The 26,677-nt window shown below is 39.2% G+C and overlaps 1 long non-coding RNA gene across 1 annotated transcript in view; it reads right to left on the bottom strand.

The window, feature by feature from the left end:
• The window catches only part of LOC140625405 (uncharacterized), a 173,586-nt gene that overhangs the window by 75,876 nt on the left and 71,033 nt on the right, over positions 1-26,677 (bottom strand). Inside the window, exon 3 of the long non-coding RNA XR_012024742.1 lies at positions 17,849-17,998. This is a non-coding gene — a long non-coding RNA (uncharacterized lncRNA). The remainder of the gene's footprint in view (positions 1-17,848; positions 17,999-26,677) is intronic.

The raw sequence follows: 26,677 nt of genomic DNA, 5'->3' as shown, positions 1-26,677 counted from the left end.
AAATGCAATTCACTGAGATTTTTTCTGTAGTATGCTATGTACTGTACTATGTACTTCTCTTGGGAAGTGAAATAAGGATTTAGGACAGCTTCATCTATTTATATGACTTAAAGTATAATATTTTTTTTTTAGGTCTCATTTATTTATTCATGAGAGACACAGAGAGAGGCAGAGACATAGGCAGAGGGAGAAGCAGGCTCCCCTGGGGAGCATGATGGGGGATTTGATCCCAAGACCCTGGGATCATAACCTGAGCCAAAGGCAGACACTTAACCACTGAGCCACCCAGATGCCCCTACAACAGTTTGTAAACCAGCACAAGAATACATACAATTCCAAAATAAATATGTACCAATGATACTTCAAGGAACCATCTCTGTATATCATCACCTTATCCCCTTTCTCGGTCTCCAGCATTGGAGTCTCAGTCTGCCCAGTAACAGGCTTATCACTTGAAATCATCTTCTCTCTCCTTCGCCCCTTACCCCCATATCCACTCCATCTCTAAACCCTGCCAATATCAGGGGCAGTGGGTAGCCAGACACGACCACAGTAGAGCCCGATGTGATCAGTGTGTTGTTGCAATACAACAAGTTTGACCTAAGACAATCTAACCCACCAGCATAAAGAAACAATGAATTCCCGTCTCTACTTTTCATCGTTAAAATTGGCCTAAACAAATTAGATTGGTGGAACTCTTTGTTCCCGTCCACTTGCCACAGGACATGTAGACTCAGCAGTTTTCTTGGGCTTCAGCTTCCCCCAGCTCTGTAGCTCTTCCCCTCTCTTCTTCACCACCAGATGCCTGGCATAGCCTCCGATTTATATCCTTGTGCCCCCCTCCTCCTCTCTCTTTAAGCTCTCTATTCTAGCATATGTAGATTTAGATCCAGAGAAACTGAGCCACATAGTCACCACTTAGGGGTCTCAATGCAGACCAACAGATAGTTATTAATATGCTGCTGCATACAAATAGGAGACAAAGTAAGGCTTTCAATCTAAATATTTGAGGGAACAGTTCTTGTTTAATACAAAATCTCTTTACATGATGAGATGTGGATTTGAGTAGACATGGGGTGAAAGGAGATGGTTTGAGGAAGTTTTGTTTCATATTTTGGGGAAAAGACTGCTAAAACTATCGCTAGGCCATCTGGGAATTTACAGTTATCTGTACCAGAGACTTGTGTTCCAGAAGACTAGGCATGGCTCTCTGTATACCTATCAACGTGTGTATGTAGACGATGACTCCAGGGACAGAGGGGATTGGGCAGCTGGCTGAATTTACTGAGACATCTTGAACTATTTTTTGAATGTTTGGGTTTGGCAAATAAATGCATTATGCCCCAAGCACCTTTTTCCCCTCATTTAAAGCCCATGTGTATTGGAGAGGAAATTTAATCTTCATGTTCCTGATTCACTTTACACTTAACCCATCAAAATCCAGCGTGGTGGGAACGTTAGATGTCCATGAGCCTTCTGAACCTTGTGCAATAAACCACTGGGAGCTGTCTTTTCTTTGAGTCTCAGAAACCACAATGAGGAACTATTTTCAGTGGTTTTAGTTGGGGGAGCAAGAATGGATTTTGATTTTGCCCTCAGATTTCACCACAACCAAAAAATTCTAACTTTGGTCAAATACATTGCCACACCTTATATTTAGTTCTTGCCAACAACCTGAAATCTAGAGACCACCATTTTGTGAAAAATCAGCACATATGGACTGAGATCCAATTCCAACTATGTGCTAAGCACCCTCTGGGTTTCTGGCATGGGGTCCCAACGTCCTCACCCATGGCATCCTCACCATCCCCTGGATCTCTGAGTGCCTTTGTTTCCCCCTAGTATAGGCTAAATGTGTGAGACATCCTGTTCATTTGTAAAGACTAGTGGAAAATTATGGAAAAGAGAAAATATCAGGAAATAGAATCCTGTAAAGGCAAACAGAACACCACATTAGTTATGGGGACATTTGCAGAATATAACCAAAGTTCTACATAGTCCTTATGTTCACCCAGAGTTGTATCTCTAGACAACTTCAAACCTAGTGTGGAAATCAAGACCACTTTCAGCCAACTCACTTACCTACCTCAGTCAGCCATAGATGAAAAAAGAGTCTTAGCTAATATGCAAGCAATTATTATTTAAATTTGGCTTTTGATTTCTATGTAATAATCATAGGTAAATTCAAACATATAATCCCTTCTTTGCCTGGGCCTGAATCTCACCAACATGTGGCAGACTGAAAAGAGAATAATTTATTTCTAGCCCACCTGCCCTGGGTTTCTTGCCCAACTGAATAAATGGTAGGAGAAGAAGCCAGGTGGTCCCAACCTGTTCACAGATACCCCGTTCACAGGTAATCAGGAGTTAGCTATTCTCCCTGCAGCGCGAGCTGGCCTTTGAATTTCCTGACTCGTGCCTACCACATTCCCAACCTGGTGTTTCATTAAGATCAGAGTGCTCATAAACATCATTCTTGGAGCTCACATTTCCCCCACGTCCCTCATGGCACACTGTGCCTTTCCCTTGAGTCTCACAACTTACAACATATGGAGGAGAAAAGAAGGGCATAATGGTGTTTTTCCGCCTTTCCATTGAGATCATGATGTTATTTATGCCCTTCATTTCATCCAGAACCCTACTCTGGGCTACCTAGCTATTAAACATTCACTAATTTCAAGACTCGTGGAAGTACCATTTCCAATGGAACAGTGGTTTTTATTGTTTCTCCCTGGTCTCTGAGCAACTTGATGCCACCAAAAGAGAAAGGCCTGAGGTTTCTCTTGTCAGTTCAGTCCCAAAATGGGAGGAAAAAAAATAATATTTTGAAATCCAGAAAGAAGTAAAAATGAGAGTAAGGAAGGAAATTTCTGAGTTGGATGGAGCTACCTATCTGACTAAAATGAAAAGGGGAGGATGCAGTGAGGTCAAGTATGTGAATTCCCAGCACCATGTCCCTGGCAGGAGACATTTGGTCCAAATTGCCTCAAGCCAAGGCAGTTGTCCCAAGAGAGGCACTTAAGTTTTTGAAATCAGATGGACCTGGGTTCAAATCACAGCTCCACCTTTTACTTCCTGTGTCACTCATCTTTATGAATGATAAAATAATAATACCTTCTTCATAAGATGATCATGAAGATTGAATGTACTGTGTATTTAAAATGTCCAATGGAGACCTGGCACGGATGGGAGAGGAATGGAATGGTAGCCATAAAATATCCAGCTCACACACTTTGCTGTCTTTCCAGGAATTTTCATTGATTGCCCTTTCAAGTTAAAAGATGGAAAGCTACTATTAAAAGTCAAACATGTTACCTAGAAGAAATGACAGTAGTCTTTTTTAGTGATTGTCATCTTGATATATATTAGTAGTCAGCCTAACTTTCTGATGCTATAGAGACATTAGATAGGTAAATTTTAATGGCAAGAAAGAAAGGGGGAAAATTTGGAACATGGTATGCTGGTGTTAAAAGATAAATGGAGACATATTACATTTTTAAGGGTTTATTGGAGCAAAAATAATTTCTAATTGGGCAACCAGAATGGTTGGGAGAACTTCACCAACAGAAGCTAGGGAAAGGACTTTTATAGAGAAGACACAAAAGCAAAGTAAGGAAATTATTTGATTGGTTATAACTCATGCGTTGTTTGGGAAAACCTAGTTAGCTATTTCTGATTGGTTATCCTTATGTTTTGATTTCTTAGGCACTACAGGCTTAGGTTTTGCTTTTCTTACATGAGCTACTAAGGCATTAAAGCCACCTCAGTCTAATGGCCGCCTTGTTTAATTAATTTAACACTGGGAAATCAAATCCAAATGGGCATTAATTTTTGAGAATATAGGAATTCAGAATGCCAAAAGCAAGAGGATGTCCAGAGCAAAGGCAAAATGGCTGAACACATGAGAAACTCCACATGAGGAGAGATTTCAGTTTTGGCCAAGAGCCCAGGATCAAATCCTGCCACCACTAATTTATGCCATATCACTACTCTACCACTTTTCCCCAGGTCTGCCATTGTCCTTGTGCAACTCTGTCTGGAATCTAGCTTTCTCATGGGTCTCTTGTGGCAATGTGTGTAGTAGGAGTAGAATGAATGTAGTTGGATGATCCAAGATCCCAACAGGAGTTCTAGACATCCATGGATCAAGAGATAGCATTCCCAACCCTCATCAAGCAGGTTCTTCATATTGCTCTTTTGTGACAAATACAAAGCAGTAGAGTCCCCTCTCAGAAAAACTAGCCTAGTCACAGAAAATAAAATCACTGGTTGAATACCTAAATAATACACCTTTTCACCCACACCTGCCTCATCAAGAAAGAGAGAGAGGAGTCAGTGGGATTCTAACAGCATAGGGAGAGTAAACGGTTTGAGTAAGTGGTACCTCAGTGATTGCTTTCTGGAACCCAATAAATTTGTAGACCACATCAAAGTCCCTCTCCTACAGGGCCAGAAGTTTTCTACCCACAGATATATTGGTTTTATGAGAAAGATATTTGATGGAGGACCCACACATTTCATAACAGTCTTCAATTTTGTAAAGAATTGCTTCATATAAGATGGTGTCAAGCTATTCTTCACGCCTGCTGAGGACAAAAGGAGTATTCTGAGACTGCCTATAAAAATGAAAATATTTTAAATGGCTAGCATAAAGCTCTGGAAGAGAGGGATAGTATACTGTCATATGGATTTCGGTTGTATGTTTTTCTTTCCTCTTTTTTATAAGACCTGATCGTCTGTTAGATAGAAGACTAAGGGAAGAAAATTCTTCATCTAGTCCTCCTAAAGAGGATGCTAATTTGAGAAAGATTTTCCTTAGAGTATAGTAAGGATATTGGATTAAACAGTGGGCATGAGGGTGGCAAGAAGATGTTGAAACCAGGGCCATATTGGTGTCAAAAGATCTCTTGACAAAAATTATTTTTATACTTCCTTTTGACTTAGAGGGGTCAATGGAGAATTTTGATTTCTTATACCGAGACCTAAAGGTTCTGACTGACCATTGATCTTGTATTATGTTAAAGCCTGAATACTGTTCTAAGGTGGGCTAATGATTTGCATTCACCTCTGCTCCATTCCATTTTCTGCCAACTATGCCCTGTCCACTGACAGGTTATTAAAAATAAGGTAGCAAGGTGATGTCACCAAAATGATAGAGTAAGGACTTCCAAAAAATCCCCTGAATAGAAGCAGCCCCCTAAAAAGCTGCAAAAACTGTCAGAATCAATTTTTTTTCAGAACTCTGGAAATGAATCAAAAGCTTGTAGCAACCCAGTAATCTGTTCAAGAAAAACAATTGAATCTCAGTAAGAGCAGCATCTCTTAACCCTAGTCCCATCCCCACTCCCCCAGCTTAGTGGTAGCCTTGAGAAATATCCTTCATTCCTGGTACCTGACAGAGCAGAATGAAGCTGGAGCACTTTCAGATACTCATTCCCAAAGAACAATAATTATTTGACCTGTCTGCTGGTTCTCTATATGTCATACTCAGGAAGCTACATTTCGCTCAGAAGTCTTCAGTTCACCCACCTCAGAACTTACATAGTGCTGAAAACCTTTGGGGGTAGAGGCATTTGTCAGAATCATTTATCTCCTAGTGTTGGGCGCTGCTTGAGTCAATGCAGGAAAACAACAGACCAAACAAAATGCTTAGAAAAAAAAAAAAAAAGCTAGACAGTGACTTGTCTATAGGCGCTTGGAAAATCTAGAAGATTATACCTATGCATACAGTTATACACATTCTCACAAAAGACCTGAATTGGCCCTGGCTGACCTTGAGGCTCTGTACAAGTAATAAATCAGTGAAAATAACCCAAATATCCATCAATTGACAGATGGTTGGATAAAATGTGGTATATCCATACGATGGAAAGTTGTTCATCCATAAAAAGGAATGAAGTAGTGATACATACTACAACATGGATGAACTTGAAATATTACGTGAAAGAAGAAAGACACAAGGCCACATATTGTATGATTCTATTCATATGAAGAAATGTCCAGAGGAGGCAAATCCATAGAGATAGAAAATTGAGTAGTAGTTGCCAGGGGCTGGGGGAAGGAGACAACTGGCAGCTCCTGGGTATGGGGTTTCTTTTTGAGATGATGGAAATGTTCTGGAATTGGATAATGATGATGATTTCACAACCTTGTGAATATACTAAAAACCACTGAGTTATGTGCTTTAAAATGGTGAGTTTTATGTTATATGAAATTTTATGTGAATTATATATCAATATTTTTAATGTGAAAGTGAAAGAGATTGGGATATTTCTTCCCTCTCCTACTTTTCTCCTACTTTTTCAGTTAGGCCTCTCTGGCAGCAAGCATGTTCTCTGTCTAAATTTCCCACTGGCCAGTCCCTCCTCCATGGCTCCCACCCACACCAGGCACTGAGAGCATTATATCTTCTCTGTGCCCCTTGATATCAAAGTGGTAATGGTTTTCCACCCTTGCCATTCTAGACTGGGTGCCCCCAGTTCTGTGTTTCCTTAACTCTTCTGATGGCACCAGAAGACAGACTATCTCGGTGACTTTTGTTTCCTGGTGGGACTTGACTGATGCACAGCTGTTCCTAACTGACAGTGAAGCCATGTTCTTTGAAGCTCTGATATGCTGGAATGTGCTCCTATGGAGGATGGATAGGACAATAGGAGAAGGAACACAGATGTTTTCCAATGTCCTATCCTCAGCCCCATTGTCATCCCCTGCTCTACTGTTTAGGAAAGTTATCTTCCACAATATCTTCAGCTATCAACTTAGTTTGGAATTTTAGCCTTTTAGGCTAACCTTTCTAATGGTATCTTGTAGGTTTTCTCATGAACATCTTGTAGATCTCTCAACTCAGTACGTACACTTACCAATTTCATACATCCATTCACTCAAATTAGATACACTATCTTCAAGTCCACCCTCTCTTATTGTCCAAACAGACCTCAAATCCCACTTACACTTTAGAGATATTTAGGGGTATAAGGTCTTCAATTTCCCTGATTTCATCACCTTATGTTCCTGCTTCTAAATATCCCCTCTAGGACCAGTTTCTTCTTTGGGACATTCTCCTACATATCCACAATGCCATAATCACTCTCGAGAAACTTAACATTGATGCCATAATACTATCTAACATACAATAAATATTCAAATTTTCCCAATTATCTTGACAAAGTCTTTATTAGTTAATTATTTTTTAAGATTTTATTTATTTATTCATGAGAGACACAGAAAGAGGCAGAGACACAGGCAGAGGGAAAAGCAGGCTCCCTTCGGGGAGCTCGATGTAGGACTCCATCATGGAACTCCAGGATCACGCCCTGAGCCAAAGGCAGACACTTAACTGCTGTGGCACCCAGGCATCCCAGTAATTAATTATTTTTAATCAAAGGTCAAATCTAGCAAAATAGATTGCAGTTATTTGTCATGTCTTTTTATTCTTCATGAACAACTCCTTCACTTTTTTTCTTGTCTTTCATTGAGAGTGAGATTTTTACAACATCCAGGCAAAGTCCTGCAGACTTGGACTTTCCTGATTGTTTTCTTATGTTTAAATTCTGAGTAGACATATTTGGCAAGGATATAATGTAAATGGCATTGAGTCTTAATGCATCACATCAGGAAGCATCACACTAAGAGGTCAGACTATCCTATTATGGGTAATGCTATTTGATTATTGGTTAAAAGATGCCTAATAGATTTATTTCAAAGTAGAAATAACTTTTTTAATTTTCTTTTTTTAACATTCTTTATTTATTTATTCATGAGAGACACACAGAGAGAAGCAGAAACACAGGCAGAAGGAAAAGCAGGCTCCTCGAGGGGAGCCTGATGTGAGACTTGATCAGGGATCATGACATGAGCCGAAGGCAGACACTCGACCACTGAGCTATCCAGATACACTGAAATAACTTTTATTTAATAAGTAAGTAACTTACAAGGTTAAACTTTAAAATGGTAGGAATATCTTGTTACTCAAGAATCTTTACTGAAAGATTTTAGTTTCCATTGCTAATACTTGCCTGAATTAATCATTACATCAATGGTGACAAAATGGTCATTTTCTCTCTTGGTCATTTCCTTCTATGGTTCTACTAGCATTCTTCTGTAAAGAACCCCTTTTCACTCTCTCATCGCATTTTGTGTTGCATACTTGCTTGTTTATGATTATCATTTTTAATTCAATTTAATAAAAGACATACGATCATTGTTCTTGTGATACTCAATCTTTCCCTAATTTGGCCAGTTGGAACTTCTTCAAGCTAGCTCCTGTGTTCACTTGATATGTCCTCGCTGGTTTCTGAAGACTCTCTTGCTTTCAGGGACAGGAAGATACTTCAGATTCAACTTGTACTTTCCTTTCCTGACACCCTACTCAACAGAGCTAAGAAATATGTGTTGAAATCATGAGTCATTCTGATACTTTACTATCCAATGCAGAGAGCACTTCATCTCTTATTGGTAGCTCCCTTTTCTTGTGATAGAACTTGGTTCTTAAAAACACCCAGCTTTAACTCATCTGCTCTACCCTACAATTTTCCCAAAGTAGTATGGGATTTGTGATCCCAGTACCACAACCAACAACAAACCTACCATGTAAAGCCCAAATTTCTTTGCAACTCTTTTTTGCTTTTAGACTATATCCCACTAGGCATGTGCAGCCAGAGTTTTGGGTTCAGTTAGTTTGGGATGATCTTCAGTTTCTGTGGGGCTCTATTATCAACTGGTTGTACAGTAGGGTTCGTTTCTCTTTTTGTTCGAATTAGGGATTTGGGCTCTTGTTTACTTACTTTTGAATATGCATAACATTTTGATGATTTAAAAGTAAAAACTATATGAGAAGGCAAATTCAGAAAAGTGTCACTGTCTACTTATCCCTCTACACTTTTCTCATTCCCACCCTATACCTATCATGGAGGCAACTATTTATTTCATTAGCTTCTGGTTTATTCTTCCCAAGTTTTGTTTTGTTTTGTGCTTTGTTTTTTCATAAAAATGTGTGTGTATGTGTTCTTCTTTCCTATTTCCTCTCATATCTTACATAAAAGGTAGCTACTATATGCCCTCTTTTTTACTTTATAGTTTTAATGTGAAACCTATCTTGGAAATAACTGAACAATTAGTGGAGATCTTCTCCCATTCTTTTTATAGTTGAATAGTTACTCCACTGTATGGATGTACTACAGCTTGTTTAACCAATATTTCCTGTATTGGCACTCAGGTTGTTTCCATGATTTTACTCCTACAAATCATAGTTCTATGAATAACTTCGTGCATATGCTTTTTGCTTGCTTGTTTGTTTTGGAGGGTCATCTTCAAGGCAAAGTTCTGGGGGGTAAGATTGCTGGGTCAAAGGGTAATTGTTGCACTGATAATTTTTTAAATACTGCCTTAACTTCCTCCAAATTGATTATACCATTTAAACTTCGATTAGCAATGTATGTACCTGTGTTATGGGCTGAATTGTCTCCCCCTGAAATTCAAATATTGAAGCCCTAATCCTCGGTACCTTAGAATGTGACTATTTTTGGAGAAAGGGCCTTTGAAGGGGTGATTAAGTTAAAATAAGGCCAGTGAAACAAACCCTCATCCAATCTGATTGGTGTCATAGAAGAGAAAATTTGGACACACAGAGTGATACCAGGGATGTGCTGCACAGAGGAAAGGCCATGTGAGGACATAGCAAGAAGGCAGCCATCTGCAAGCCAAGGACAGAGACCCCAGGAGAAACCAAACCTGCCAACAACTTGATCTTGGACTTCTAGCCTTCAGAACAATGAGAAAATACATTTCTGTGTGTCAGTCACCCAGTTTGTGGTAGGTTTTAATGGCAGCCCCAGCAAATAAACACAGCCTGTTTTTCTACTGCCTCGCCAATAGTGTATTGTCCAACTTGTGAGTTTTTCCATTTTGACCTCTGGAAAAAAGTACAGTTTCAATCAACAATACTTTTATTCTGAGTGTGGTTGAGCATCGTTTCATATGTTTAAGGGTCATTTTCTTATTTTGTGGAAATGGGTGACTTGGAAGTTTTTTCTCAATTTTTAAAAATACTTTAGACGTGAGGGAGATAGTCATTTAGTTCTGATACAGCACGTTGCAAACATTTTTTTTCCAGTGATTGACTTTTCTTTTGATTTTGCTTACTTTTTGCCACGCAATTTTTTTCTCAATTTTACATAGTAGAAATTATCAGTCTCTTTTTTTTGCATATGGATTTTGAGTTGCATTTGGAAACTTTTCTCCCACACTCAAGTTACTAAACCTTTCATCCATGTTTTCTTCTGGTACTTGTGTGATTGTTTATTTTGTATTTTTTACGTTTATATTTCTCATCCTTTTAGTTTATGACACATGGCATAAGGTGTGAATCCAGTTTCATCTTTTTTCCAATGGCTACCCAGCTGTGTCAACACCATTTATTAAAAAGTACACCTTTTCTCCAGTTGAAATGCCACCTTTACCAAATAATACATTTTTGTGCATACTTGAATCCATTTCTGAACTTCCTTTTCAATTTCTTTGGTCTCCTTGTTTGTATGTCAGTACCTCACTGTATTCACCATCAACCAGTTATAATCTGTTTTACTGTCAGATAAGATCATTCTCCCTTCTTGCTTCCTCCTCCTCCCTGCCAAAGTTTCCTAGCTCCACCTGTGTGTTAATTTTTCAACATGACTTTAGAATCAACTTTATTATTTTTTAAAAAAGCTTCTTGGCATTTTTCTTACAATTGGGTTAAATTTATACATTAACTTGAAAAAAAAACTGACATCTGAATGATGTCGAGTAGTTGTCTCTAAGAACAATGGATGTTTTTTTATTTGCTCAAGTCTACTTTCATGTCTTTTGGGAGCATCTTAAAATTTCCTCATTTAGATTTTACTTTTTTTTTCCACTTGAGTATAGTTGATACATGATGCTACATTAAATTCAGGTGCACAACATAGTGATTCAGCATCTCTATACACTGTGCTATGCTCACCCCAAGAGTAGCTGCCATCTGAACATTATTACACTACCATTGACTATATGCCCTATGCTGTACCTTTCACCCCTATGACCTATCCATTACATGACTGGAAGCCCAAAATCTCCCACTCCCCTTCACCCATTTTTCCCATCTCCTCACCACCAAGAAGATATATGTATACAGGTGTATATGTGTGTGTACACACACACACACACACATACACACACAGGAATATTAGCCATTAAAAGGATGAGGCCTTGCCATTTGCAATAACATAGATGGATCTTGAGGGATCTAAGTGAAATAACTCAGGCTGAGAGAGGCAAATACCATATGATTTTACTTATATGTGAGATCTAAAATACATATTTCCTAAGTTTCACCTTTTTATTGCAACTGAAAATAAGCTTTTCCTCTTACACTGTATTCAGTAATTAGTTATTTTTATATACATGAATTCCATTGAATTTTATGCATCAATTTTATATTTTACTATCTTACTAAATTCCTTATCTAATTTCCATTTGTTTAATCATGAATTTTGGGTTTTCAAGGTTCAGTATCATTTCACTTGTATATAGAGATAGTCTTCTCAAATTTTTATACTTTTATATAATGGTATTGAACAACAACTCCAATACACTGTTAAATAGTAATAGAGAAAGAGGGCATATTTACCTTATTTGTAGTCTTGGCCGGAATGCTTCTCATACTTTGCAATTAAATAAGATGCTAAGTTTAGGAGATTAGATAGATAGATAGATGATAGATAGATAGATAGATAGATAGATAGATAGATAGATAGATAGAATAGATAGATATATACACATACACACATATATACACAAATCATATATATGTGTGTGTGTACATATATGAAATTGTCTAAAGAGTATTTATTAATTCCTATTTAACGAGTGCATTTCTCAGGAATAGATGTGAAACATTGTTGAAAGTCTTTCAGCACTCATGGAGATAATGATTTTTCTCCTTAAATCTACTAATATGGTAAATTATATTAATGGATTTCTTCATATTGAAATTCCTTACACTCCTAAAATTTAGTATTGGTGTTTTATTTTGTCATTGTGGTTTAAAATTCTTTTTGCTAAAATTTTACTTAATTTTTATATCTATATTTACAAAGGAAACTAGTCTGTAATTTCTGCTAGGCTACATTATTATTATCATCATTACTGCTATTTTTAATCTTTATTAGGTTTACATATCAACATTATACTTATTTCTTAAAAAGAATTTGGAAGTTCTTCTTCATTTTGCACACTCTGGAACAATTTATGGAACAATTTACAAAGCATTAAGATTATCTGATCTTTGAAGGTTTGTAGAATTCTCCTGTGCAAACATCTGGCTCTGGTGTTTCTATATTATCACTTGTTGATAAGTTTTTCCATCTTTTTTCCACTCCAGAAAGTGGTCTGTCTGAGCTTTCTATATCACATGGGGTCTGTTTTAGTAAATTACATTTTTATAGAAAATAATCAATTTCACATTTTTAATGACTTTGTAGTTTTATAAAGTAGTCTATTTATGATTTATTTTCATTATTACTATATTTATTCCCTTCTAGTCTTACCTTAGTTTGTATGTTTCTGCTTTCCTTCTTTTCTTGATTGGGTAGGCTATTGGTGTGTCTATTTTACTTTTTTTCCCCACAAACAATCACAGTTTTGATTCACTTGATTCTACTCTTTTTACTGTTTTCTCCCACATTACTTTCTTCTTTTATCTTTATTACTCCTTTCCTTGTGCTTTCTTTTGATGGATCTTTTTCATTTTTCCATATTTTTACCTTGGGAATTAAATTTCATTTTTGTAATCAATTAAAGTATCTAAGACCATGGGTTTTCTTTGGATCACTGCTTTAATTGTGTCTCACAAATTCTGAATGTGCATATTTTTCATTCTAATTATTGTTTTTTTTAATTCTGAAATTTTGGTTCATTTATCCCCTCACCCAGTAATAGTTTAATATTTATTTCATTGTTCAAATTCCAGGTAGAAGAACCTTTTTAAATTTAATTATTAATTTCTATTTTCTGGCACTTACTGGGACTTTCTTTGTGACCCAACATGAGGATCATTTTTGTGAACATCATGCTTGTGCTTTGAGAAGAGAGTATATTCTCTATATTACCAAGGCTTGAGATTTGCTACATATCCATATGCTCACCTTAGTAGTTATGATGATTAGCTCTTTATACCCTACTTATTTTACTATTCCCATTTTTCTGGAATATCTTTGTTAATCCCTTGATTCTTAGCCTTTCTGAACCACGTACAGGTGTGCCTTATGTATCTCATGGGATTAAGTTTTGCTGTGAGTCAATTATATCATATTGAATGAGGGTATTTTGCAATTTATTAATAAGATTATTAACAAATTATAATGATATAACAGATATTCATTAATATGACTGATGGTCTCAACTCATATTTTGTATAAAATCGTCTGTACATATGCTTTTTTCCTCTATGTAGCTTGTTTTCTGTGCCCATTTTATATTTCTTCTGGTCTTTAGGAAGGAAGGTTAGTATTTTTTGCTGTGGTGATTAGCTTTTCATCAATACCTATCATAATGTCCTTAGTCCATTTGTTCTTATCAGCCTTCACTTATTGGTCTGTCAGCTAAGTAATATCCTTCATTCCCACCCCTTATCTATACAACAGTGTATTGTTTCCATTCAGAATATGAAACAGCTGCACTGTCCTTCCACTCCTGCCCCATCCTTATTTAGCTACAGATTTACACCAAAATATACTTGATGCTCAATCTCAGTCTCCTTGCCAAAGTTTCCTGGTCCTGCTTCTGTTTTTTTGTTGTTGTTATTGTTTGGTTTTTTTTTTTAAGATTTCATTCATATATTCATAGGATACAGGGAGAGAGAGGCAGAGACACAGGCAGAGGGAGAAGCAGGCTCCCTGCAGGGAGCCTGATGTGGGACTCAATCCCAAGACCTGGGGATCATGACCTGAGCCAAAGGCAGATGCTCAACCACTGAGCCACCCAAGTGCCCCTTGCTCCTGTTTTGATTGAATAATGTTCAGAACAATTATCAAGTGACCTCTGAGTTTTTGCACATAGAAAACCACTTGTCACAGTCTTCATCCCTGGAGATGAGGTTATCTAGAGAAAAATATTTCTATTGCATTTCCTTTTGTTTCTTGAAAATGCAACCCCATTGTTCTCTCATTTTATATGAAAAGTCTGATGCTTACTTAATTTTCTTTCTTAAGTAAGTGATTTGGTCTTTTCGCCTGGAGACCCAGATTTTTTTTCTTTGTCTTTAACTAAGTCTGATATTTTCCTGGTATATTTCCTGGACATCCCCATACCACGTTAATTTTCCTAGGAACACAGTGGGGCAATTAAACATGCCGATTCAAGTTTTCCTTTAACTTTGGAAATTTGTCTTAGTTCACAGTGTGAAATTGTAGTTGCTTTCCATTGGACTATTTTTCCTGTGCAGACTCATCTGGGCCTATCTTCTATCAACGATATTCTCTGTGTTCATTTTTGCCTCCTTCCTTGTTTCTCATCCGCTTTCAGACTCTCCTCAGTGTCTCTTAGATTTTCAGGGAGCTTTGTTGTCCCATGAGGACCGTGTATTTTAACCTTTCTTTTTAAGATGATTTTGTCTTTTTCTTTCATTTCTTTCCTGAGTTCATTCAGCTCTTACCTCATATGTTCCCTGGTTTTTGTCTGTTTCTGTTCTCAACCTCGAAATTTCTGATTTAGGATGTCGCTTTTACATTTCCAAATGCTTGTTTTAGGATATTTAAGTGGAGTTTCGGTGTTGTGTCGAAGTTCTTTTCTGCTTCATGTTTGATTTTGATAGGAACAGTTGCACCTGCTGAAATGTTTGGATTCTCCTATTTTGTTTCCTTATTAGCCTGGTATTGGTGTTGTTTGAAATTTTCTGTTCTTTCGTAAGAGTTAATACGTGGTTGTACGTAGGCACAATTATGGGTGTCTGGGTGACCAACAATGTTTCTTAGTTCAAGAGCACCCTCTTCTGTTGGTACTGGAAAGTGTAGTTTCTTTCATTGATGGCACTTTCTGGGGGGAGGGATGGGTATATCATATTCCTGATTTTTGAAATTCCCTTTCTTTTTTTTTTTTTTTTGGTAGAATACTCTCACTTCCTTATTTCCCTACACTAACAGGCTTCCAAAAGCACCCCTGCCCAGTGACCTCCTCTCCTCCAAAAGCGATTCCTTTCCCACACTGCCAACCCCTGTCCCATGAAATGTTAAGCCCTTCCATTCAATTCCCCAGCCACCTGGTCTCAGAGTTCTTCTCATTCATTTTCACTCAAGTGCAAACTTCCCTTTCTGGGCGTTATGTTATCTGCGGTTCTGCTAGACCAAAACCCCCAGACCTCCCTCTTCGTTACCATATTCTATCTGGCTCTTTGTTCCAGATGATGTGGTCTGCAGTTGACCATGTTGGACCTGGGAGCTTACTCTCCAATTTCAATGTACTTTGAAGATGGCTATTCTCTCTCGTACTGATGGTGTGTGTGTGTGTGTGTGTGTGTGTGTGTGTGTGTGTTAGACAGGGACAGACAGACAAAGAGAGAAAGAATCTGGAAGTCTTTATTGACTCAGGGAATTCTTAAGACTGTTTTGACCATAAGAAAGCTAATTTTTTAGGATTACTAATAAAGCCTTATTAAAGTCAGGTCCCTTGGCTTCCGGGCCAGTTTTACCACTAATGTTCTATGTGGCCTTGAACAAATCACTTAAATCTGGATGCCAATTTTCTTTTAGTGAAAGACTATCTGCAAGTGTCTTTCCATTGATATTCAATAAGCTTTAGACTCCTCCATTCCTCTTACCATCCTTGGCTCCCCGCCCATATTATGCATGCAAACGAAATTAACTTGCATCATACAACTCAGGACTTAGCATCACAAAGAAAACTAGTACGGTATAAACTGAGTCTTGACAAAATGTAAATATAAATTTGCTACCCTGGCTGGTTTAAAGAGAACTGAGATCTCTGTTAATTCAATTTGCAGCCCTCTCCAGGGCGAGGGCTCAGTTGGGAGCTGCCACGTGTCTGCTCTGGGTTTCTTTTACAAGGTCACGATGTTCCCTCTCAAGCACACACAGTCCTTACCAAGTCCAGGGAGAAGCCACTGCCACAACCTCCTTCCCTCTCCTCCACGCTCCTCTGGGCTTAGGGTCCTGCCTTTAAGCCAGCCTCTATCCCCACTTCTGGAGGAGACCATAATTTTAAATAAACCAAAGTAGGGAAAGCGCAGAGAAATTGCAAGGGTAAATGTGAAAACATATCAAGTCGCCATAACCGCTCTTGCTTAATAACACAAATTTATGTAGTGTTCTCAGTGTTCATATGGCTACAATAATAACACATACCCCCCACTCCTGGAAGCCAAAGAGACAACATCACAGGCGATTCATCCCAGAAGGGCCCTCCAGGTCATTCTGGCAATGCCCTTGCCTCCCATCCAATGGCCTTCCCCCATTATGAACAGATGCAACTATAGAATGGGCAGAGAGGTCCTCCTATTTTTAAGCTGTCAAGGTCAAAGGGTGAGTCTGCCCCCTCAGTCACCTGCTCATGGGTTCCCAACACTTTGACACTCAGGAAGCCAAGCAGAAATAGACTTCCTTTATCAACATCTAATCTCCAGCCCTATTCATTCCAAAACTAGACCCACTGTCATTTATAGGCTTTCTATCTCTCTGCATCTGTGTCCGGGATACCAGCCCCAGTGGTGACAACAATAGCAGGTCAGCACAAACACATGCATATGCACGCACACACAAGCACACATGGGTACACACATGCACACACACATGTGCACCTGTGTAGTTAGATATGTCAGAAAAAAAAAGGGGAAGATATGTTGAACTGCAACATATCTTTGGGCAAAGGATGGGGAAGAGAGGCCAGAAAAAATAGACTCTTAGCTCCCTGAATGCCCCCCAAAAGATTGCAGAGCTTCAATCACTCCAACTGTCTCTACCAAGTCATTCCAGAGGTCAGGAAGTTTCTTTTCAATCTCACCCTCTATCCTACTCTCTCTGGCCAAGTTCTTTGCATAAGAAAACAGAACAGCATCCAAACAGGAATCTGACCCTCATTCTGCTGCTTAGAATCCTTCACTGGCTTCTCATTTCTAAGGTCAGCTAAGCTAAGATTCATCAGCATCCAGCTACATTACCAAGTGGACTGTGCCAAGTGTGATGAGAAGTTAGAGGAGGAACTCTGGACGGGGAAATTTCCTTCCAGCTAGAAACCTAGCAGAAGCTCTACTGAGACAGTGATGGGGGTTTTTTGTTTTTAAAGATTTTGTTTATTTATTTGTGAGAAAGAGTGAGAGAGCACAAGCCAGGGGAGTGGCAGACGAAGAGTGAAAAGGAGAAGCAGGCTCCCCATTGAGAAGGGAACTTGATGTGGAGCTTGATCCCAGGACCCCAGGATCATGACCAGAGCCAAAGGCAAGACACTTAACCAACTGAACCATCCAGGTGCCCTGAGAAGGTAATGTTTTACCAAGCACTGACATAGAGACATAAAAACCCTTGGGACCAATTTCCGGGGACCATATCTGGAAAACAGTGAGTGATTAAATTGGGCTACAAAGAAGTATGCATTTAGGGAGGGAGCAGGAGATATTCACTGTCAGAGAGGTGGGCTGGGGCCATCGCAGGGAGCATCTGGAACGTCAGACTTCAGACCTATTTGGCCTCAGTTCTTCCCTGATGTCTCCAACTTTGATATTCACCATAAGTTACACGCCTCATAATACTTGATGCATCAAGATTTGTAGCTTTCAGAACACACTTTTGAATTAGAAGACAAAAATACCAAAAAAATGTTTTACCTTTGGCAGCAGTATGGCTGATGCATCTTATCTAACCTTCCATAAGCTTCACATTGCCCAAAGTGTTTTCCAGCTCTGAAGAAATAGAGCTAGCCCAGTTGAAGATGGACATGCTCATTTCCACCTGGGGCTGGAAAAGCAGAAAGGTCCCTATGAAAAGAGAAACAATATTGGCAAGGTAAAACATTGCAAGCTAGTGTGTAAATGGCCAACTTTGTAGAAACACTTACGGCCATTTATGACCTCAGAGCTAATTTGAATTAAAACTGGAATTAACTAATAATGAATAGGAGATCTAGCATAATACTCAATATCATCAACTCAAGTACCAGGGAGAAAAATGGCAGAATTAGGACTCAAATCCATGTCTAACTGTGCAAACTGGGCAGTGAGGTTATTTCTCCAAGGCTCTGTGTCCTTGTCTGCGAAATGGAGATGCCAAGAGTAGATACTTTAGAGTTACTTTGAGGATTAAATGCAGTAATATACACAGGGCTCTTAACATCATCCGTGGCACGTAGATAGGGCTCAATCAGTATTCAATGATCGTTGTTGAGCAAGTTAATATTCAAAAAATATTAGGAAAAAAAACCCACAGATACAGTCAACTGATATTTGATCCAGGAGCAAAAATAATACAATGTAACAAAGTTAGTTTCTTCAACAAATGGTGTTTGAACAACTGGAAAATAAATTTAGATACAGATTTTACAGTCTTCACAAAAAAATAACTCAAAATTAATCCTGAACTAAATGTAAAATTAAAAACCATAAAACTCCTAGAAGGTACCATAGGAAAGAAGCCTAATAACCTTGGGATGGCGGTGCCTTTATAGAAACAAAAGCAAAGGCACAATCCATGAAAGAAATAATTGATAAACTTCACTTCGCTAGAATTAAAGATGTCTGCTCTGCAAAACACAGTGTCAAGAGAATTAGAGGACAAACCACACACTTGAAAACATGTTTGCAAAAGACATACCTGATAAAGGATTGTTCTCCAAAATATTAAAAGAACTTTTAAAACTCAACAGTAAGGAAACAAGCAACCTGGTTTTTAAAATGAGCCAAAGGCTTTAACAGACACCTCGTCAAAGATATACAGATGGTAAATAAGCATATGAAAAGATATTCCATATCATATGTCATCTGGGAAATGCAAATTAAAACTACAATGAGAAACTATTACACACCTAATTAGAATGGCCAAAATCCAGACCACTGACAACACCAAATGCTGACGAGGATGTGGGGTGACAGGAACCCTCATCATTACTGATGGGAGTGCAAAATGGTACAGCCACTTTGGAAGACAGTGTGGCTGTCTAAACATATTTTTATCATACATTCCAGCAGTCACACTCTTTGATATTCACCCAAGGAGGTGAAAACTTATGTCCACACAAAAGCCTACACACAGATATTTATAGCAGCTTTATTCATAATTGCTGAAACTTAAAAGAAACCAAGATGTCCTTCAGTGGATAAATGGAAAAATGAACTGTGGTCCAACCAGACCATGGAATATTACTATTCTGTACTGAAAAGAAAGGAGCCACATGGCCATGAGAAGACATAGAGGGAATTTAAATGCATATTCCTATGTGAAAGAAGCCAATTTGAAAAGCTCCATACAGTATGTATATATGTATGTATGTTTATCCAACATATATGACATTCTAGAAAAGGCAAAACTATAGAAACAATAAAATATCTGTGGTTGCTAGGGGAAGGGAAGAAGATACGAATAAGCAGAGCAGGGAGGATTTTTAGGACAGGGAAAACACTCTGCAGGATACTGTTACGGTGGACACATGTCATTACACTTTTGTCCAAATCCAGAGAATGCACAATATCCAGAGTTAACCCAAAGATAAACTAAAGATACCAAAGATACCAAAGATAAACTTTGAACAATTTGATGTGTAAATGTAGGTTCATCCACAGTAAAGAAATGTACCATTATGGTGAGTGATGTTGACAAGAGGGAGCTCTGCATGTGTGGGGAATCGCTATACCTACCTCTTAATTTTGCTATAAGCCTATAAAACAACTCTAAAAAAATAAGTGCCCATCAATAGACGATAATGAAAATGTGAGATAGAGAGAGAGAGATGATAGATAATGGAATATTACTCAGCTACAAAAAGAATGAATGAATGTCTGAGTGAATGAATGAATGTCTTCCCTTCTTTTCATCTTACCATCTGTGACAACATGGATAGACCTAGAGGGTATTATGCTAAGTGAAACAAGTCAGAGGAAGACAAATGCCACATGATTTCGCTTACATTTGGAATCTAAAAAAACAAAGCAAATGAACCAACAAACACAGAAACAGAATCATAAATACAGAGAACAAACCGGTTGCCAGAGGGGAGGTGGGTAGAGGGGTAGGCAAAAGAAGTGAAGAGGATTAAGAGGTACAAATTTCCAGTTATGAGATTAGTTGTGAGGATGAAAAGTACAGCACAGTCAATAATATTGTAAGAATGTTGTGCGGTGACAGATGGTGACTACATTTATGGTGAGCACTGAGTGATGTACAGCATTGTCAAACCATCATGTACACCTGGAACTAACATAACACTATATGTCAGCTATATGTCAATAGTCTCAATTTTTTTAAAGTTAAAAATAACATGCTGAAAAAATAAAGAGGAAAAAGAAAAAAGAGAATCTAAAGAATGGTACTATTTTGCATGGCTCATTATTCTGATCCAGGGTAAGGATAGCAGTTTAGAAAAGAAAAAGGGTGGGGGGCTTCTGGGGGGCTGAGTAGGTTAAGCGTCTGCCTTTGGCTCAGGTCATGATCCCCTGGAATCGAGCACACATCGGGCTCCCTGCTCAGCAGAGAGTCTGCGTCTCCCTCTCGCTCTGCCCCTCCCCCTGTTCATGCATGCTCCTTCTCTCTCTCAAATAAATAAATAAAACCTTTAAAAAAGAATGAAGGAAAGAAAAAAGTGAACGCCACAAAAGCAATGAAATACCCTTAAGTTGGTGGAACTGGACAGCATGGCAGGAAAAAATTCCACTGAAGTAGTGAGGACTGGGAGGAAAGACTTGTGTATCATGGTCCAGACTCTGATTTGAATCAAGGTGTGGTTTTAGGTAAGTCATAACATTTCTCCAATCTTCAGATTTTTTTAACGTCAGAGCTGTCACATTGAACTGGCTGGCCTCGGAGATCCTTCAGCTCTCTGACTTCCTCTGAGGTCATGACATGGGGGTTGACCATCTCAAAAGACCCTTGTAACCCAACCTAAATGGTTCTTAAGGAAAAGTTTGAGTATAGCCTTACAATTGAGGCAGGAAACTGAATCAGAGTCTGAACTAGATCCAGAGAGACATCCTTTCCACCCCAAGACTCAGTGCTTCTGGAGGGATTGAGGCCATGTTGGTCTCAAGAAGGTCCAGCACAGCACAGACCTTCCATAAAGAGTAGAGACTCCCCTAGTGGGGTATCTCCAATGGGAGTGGCCACTTCTCACTCTTCCCTTCTTTTCATCTGCCAAGTCAGATCACAGAGAAGAAAAGACTTTAAAAATGCCTCTCTCCTCCTCTTCACATTTCCAAAGTTTCTCAGAGATGCTCAGAAAGCAGCTTAATGTTCTTTCATGGACCTACAGATGACAGGTCTGGTCTTCTTCCCTGGGTGCAGGGAAATCTGTTTGGAGCTCTTATCTTCAAAACCTTGCAAGGGATCCATACTGGTGATTCATGATTGCGCTCAATGTGATTTAGACTCATAAATTGAGAGATTGTCTGCGAGTAAATTGCACAGAGCCTTAGGCCAGATGCAGTGGCTCCATATTTAAGCCATCTGGTCTAATTCCCTTGGCCAACAGGCTCTTCTGCTCCAGGGAACACAGACAGGACTCCCTCCTATGCAAGTCCCAACATTATCCATGATTTCAATCTGGTTCTAGTTGGGCTTTGGGAAACCATCCTCTCAAACTATAGACATTTAGAGTCAATTTCTCTTCCCTCATCCAGAGAAACAAAAGTCAGCTCTGGCATTTAAGAAAATATTCTCAAATCTATCAAAATCAACTGAAGTAAATCCCCTCTATCCACTGCTCCATCCGGGGCCTACCATCTCTGACTGGGGGTTCTTTCTGGCACCAGCTAGCTGGATCCCCAGGACTTTGACTCAGAATCCTTCCTGTGTCCCAAGGCAGCAACTTAGGGCCTATATTTTCCAGACATGAAATTAACAGGAGCAATTGAGCTATATTAAGTCCAGGTTACACATGGGGGCATACGAGGTGAGCCCAGCCAATGGCCTCCCCAAGGAGGAAGAGTTTAGAAGTCCCCTAGGAGAACTATCTGGTGGCTCCCTGACGCCAATGTTCTTTTTAAAACTGCTCAGCAAATGCTGGCGGTTTGGAGGAGTCATGTGGCTTCTCAGATCATTAGGCTCGAGGGTTCATGTCTCATTTATACTTCCTGGAAAGTGTCAGGAGCTATTTCCAAATAGGCAACTGGTAGGGAAAGAGAGATGCCAAAGGCAGCATGACCACAGTCTCCTAGTCTGAGACCTCGTGGGGTATGCAGCACTAAGATGTCACTGATGATGGGGGGGCGGGGGGGTAACCTGGGTGGCTGAGTTGGTTGAGCGTCTGACTTTGGCTCAAGTCATGGTCTAAAGATCCTGGAATCGAGCTCTGTGTTAGATAGATTCTGTGCTAAGTGGGGAGTCTGCTTCTCTCTCCCTTTGCTCCTCCCCCAGCTCATTCTCATTCTCTCTCTCTCTCTCTCTCTCTCTCTCTCTCTCCTTCTCTCTCAAATAAATAAATAAATAAAAATTTTTAAAAAAAGATGTGACTGATGACAGGAATGCTCACAGTGTTTGGCTTCTATTTAGGCAGCTCATCTGCCACATTCTCTGGACACAGGCTGAGGGAGCACCCAGCCCTTTCCTCTATGGTAACTGTTGCAGCATCTGGAGGAGCACATCTTCCAGGCAAGGCCTTCAAGAGTCCCCTGGCTCCATCGTGGTGCCTGCTGCAAGCTTCCTTTCTGCCCAGCTTCAGGCAGACCTAATGATGAACTTCTCCTTAAAATGCAATGTGCTGCTGTCTCTGGGCTGTCTGAGAAGGAGCCAGGGTTTATAGAGCCTGGTCAGCTAAGAAGGAACAAGTATAGGATGACACCTGCTACAGCTGAATTCAGAGCGGTCACACGGTCCAAAAATTTGGTAGTCTTCGTGGCACTGAGGTACAGGGCCTTGGCCAGGGAGACTTGTCTTAGTCCTTTCAGGCTGCTGGAAGAAACCACCACAGACTGGATGGCGCCAAACAACAGACACTTATTTCTCACACAGTTCTTGAGGCTGAAAGGCCAAGATTAGGGCACTGACAAGGTCAGGATCTTCTGCTAAAGATCCTTTCCCAGGTTGCACACTGCTGACTTCTTCTGGTGGCCTCACAAGGTAGAAGCAGCAAAGGGAGCTCTCTGGGACCTATTGATAAGAGCACTAATCCCATTCATGAGGGCTCCACCCTATGACCTAATCATCTCCCAAAGGCCCGACCTCGTAATACCATCACATTGGGCATCAGGATTTCAGAATATGAATTTTGAGAGATACAAACACTCACCTTGGCAGGTGAAAAATTAAAGACGGGGGGATTGGGGCCCAATATAGGGAATACAGTTACCAAGCACACCAAAGGGTGAAACATTTTATATACATAGTTATTTAGTCCTTGCAATAAATTTATGGAGCAGGAATTAAGACATGTCAGGAAACAAGCTGAAATGAGTTAAGAAGTTTGCCCAAGGTCACTCCTATTGAGTGTCAGAGACTCTATCTGACCCAAGGGTGGGTCCCCAAGCCCATGCTCTTCTCCTGATATCTGTGAAGCTGACTTCCAGGAACACCAAAGTGAGAAGGTGAGTTCGCAGGGTCCTGCAGCATTCAGAGGGTGTATGCTGTAAAATGTAAAGGAAAGTTCTAGATTGGATGGGAGAGTAGGATCAGAGGTTCTTACCCAGGGATGATTTTATTCCCCTCCTCCCCAGGAGATATTTAGCAACATCTAGGGGCATTTTCAATCATCACAACTTGGCAGCTAGTATAGAGAGCCCAGAGATTCTGCTAAACATCTTGTGCCCAGGAAAGTCTCCCCACAATACAGAATTATCTGATCCAAAACATCAGCAGTGTAGAGGCTAAGAAGGCCTAGATTGGGTGGTGGTAGGTCTCTTCCAACTCCAGAACTAAATGAAAGGCCTTAATTTTTCCCTCTAGCTGCATAAATGGAACTCATTTATGGAATTCATGTAGTTTTGCATTTTTTAAAGGCAAAGCCGGGGAAAGGACAAGGACACCATATTCATATATCTAGACCCATTGAAACCATAAGTTTCTGGTATGCCAAAGGCCCCCAAAAATCATATAATATTCCCTCCACCTCCTAAAGACTTGGCCATCAAGTGTTCTCAATGAATCTGCACCCCTGAGAAATCCAGCTAGTTAGAGATTCACAGGGGCACTTTGTGGGAGGAATTGAGGATTCTAGAAAAATCCAGAGGTGAGTGTGAAAAGGGGTAGACATCCATTAGTTCAGTTCAATCCATCATTCAGTGACTATCCAATTAGTAACAATTAATACTCTGAAAGGCCAACTTGCTGAAAGCAAATTCCAGGAAGCCAGTTCTTAGAAAGATAAATTTGCCAAATTACCAATTCACTGAATTTTCCAAATTCACTAAATTTTCCAAATTGTGATGTTTAATGGAAATATTTATCCACTGAAATTTCAGCATGGAATCAGGAAATCTCTTGGGCATATTATAATTTTTAACTGGAAATTTCCTTCCAGCTAATCCTGATTTATTTTGAATGGTTTTGCTGTGGAATTAAATTGCAAATCATACATTAATGACATCTGAAATTCTGCTTCACTTTCCTTGCTGTTTAAAGTTAACTTATTTTCCTTTAAATTTAATTAAGATTTTTACATTGACTTGCCAGCAGTTTGCAGGAAGGTTCAAGAGGAAGGGGCACACCAAAACAGCGGAAGGGCTTTTGGGATGACCAGAAGAGATTTGCTACACTAGTCATGTGTCAAGAACCAGGCGTATAGTCAAGTAAGAATCGATACAGAAGCAGCAAGAGCAATCGTTTTGCATTTTAAATGTGGCCACTAATGACTGAAAATAATAAACCAAAGTACATTGATTGCAATCTACCTTGATTGACCCATTGCAAAATAGTAAAAACACAAGAAGATCGGCAAAAACCAAAATTGACATTTAAAAATATCTACCAGTTACTTAGCTGATTTGCCAAAAAGGGACAATGTTACTTATGATGAGAGATGGTTTATTTCTGAAAATATCTACAAAATCAAGAAACCTCAATTTCTCCTTATTGGGTGCTACACAGCAACACTATGTGGGGAATGAGGTTTTCTTAACCACTTCTAATATATACTGTGCCACAATATTATTTTCCATTTCTCTAAACATCAAGCAACCTTTGGAGAGGTGTTCATATATCCCTTAATTTTTGTACTCCAGGCAATTTGACACTTAAATTTATTGTTCTATTTATATTCAAAAGCACTGGAAAATACACCAGTATTTTCCATTAAATTTAAATTTAAAGTAAATCTTCAATATAAAGAAGATCCTAAATTTAATTTAAAATTAGAAAACTTGCAAGGTGAATCAGTTTTAAACTAGACTAAAGTTTATATTCCAAAACATACACAGAAATTCAAAGGTAGCCATCAGTTAAAACAGTTAACATAAACAGTAGCATAAACTGGAAATTTCCCATGTGAAATACTGAAATAGCATGACTAATGATAAAATATGTTTCTTTATGCAGCATCATTCATAACAAAACTGAGATATTTATATTAATTTTAAGACATCCCAATTAAAGTGGCTAATCATTCTAGTCAAATATTACAAATTATCCAATTTGGTATATTTGGCACATTAGTCAATAGGTGAAACTGATGATTTGGCAAATTGGCCTTCTAATAATTGCTTTTCAGGGAATTTGACTCAGACTCAAAAATATATAAAAGTGGGAAAAAGGAGTAAGTTTCAAAGCGAGGGTTTCAGGATAGTGGAGCAGGCTGTGGCTTTTCTCATCCCCTTTGAGGCTGCAATCTGCCTTGGGGGCAGGGGCCAGGGAGCTGAGTCACCCCAATAACTAGCACCCTGAGTGGACCGCAGTGCTAGTGACTATGCAAAGATCCAGAGGCTTAAGGCATGTTCTCCTCTCTCAAAACAAACCTTTCCCTTGTGAAATAAACCTAATGTTTTAATTATTCAAAACTACTAAGCTTCACTGATATAAGTGATCCTTTTTTTCCACGGTGGCAAAGGCTCAAGAGAGACTACAGTGCAGCCAAAGCTCAGAGATACTGCACGCAGACCAGTAACTCAAAATCAGGCCACCAGATCTCCTGGGGAGAAAATCCTTTCAGATCTCATTCTCCATCTAGGCTGAATTTATGAGGGTTTTGTTTATTTGGAAATGAAGTAAAATGTCCACCAACTGGTACATTTCTCATGGCATTTTATTTGGTGCCTCTAGATTTGTTAATGAATCATTTCAACTAGGAAAGAGGAATTGTTCCAGATTCAGGCAGATCTAAGCTACAAAGATGACAGGAAGTTCCAGTACAGAGGCTGGGCTGCTCCAAATCTCCACAGAGGGAAGGGGACAAGATGAGCTGCTCACATGTGGAGTCCCTCCGGCATAGTCTATGCTTGACCCCATACAGATCTTATCTCCTTTGCTCTCCAGCAACGATGAGTAGACAGCTCATGAATTAATATTTCCTGTCTTCCTCCTCCAGC

This window comes from Canis lupus, chromosome 36 (assembly GCF_048164855.1).
Source record: "Canis lupus baileyi chromosome 36, mCanLup2.hap1, whole genome shotgun sequence".
Taxonomy (NCBI): Eukaryota; Metazoa; Chordata; class Mammalia; order Carnivora; family Canidae; genus Canis; species Canis lupus.
The sequence above is the reverse complement of the archived record's forward strand: the minus strand, read 5'-3'. Positions and strand labels throughout refer to the sequence as shown.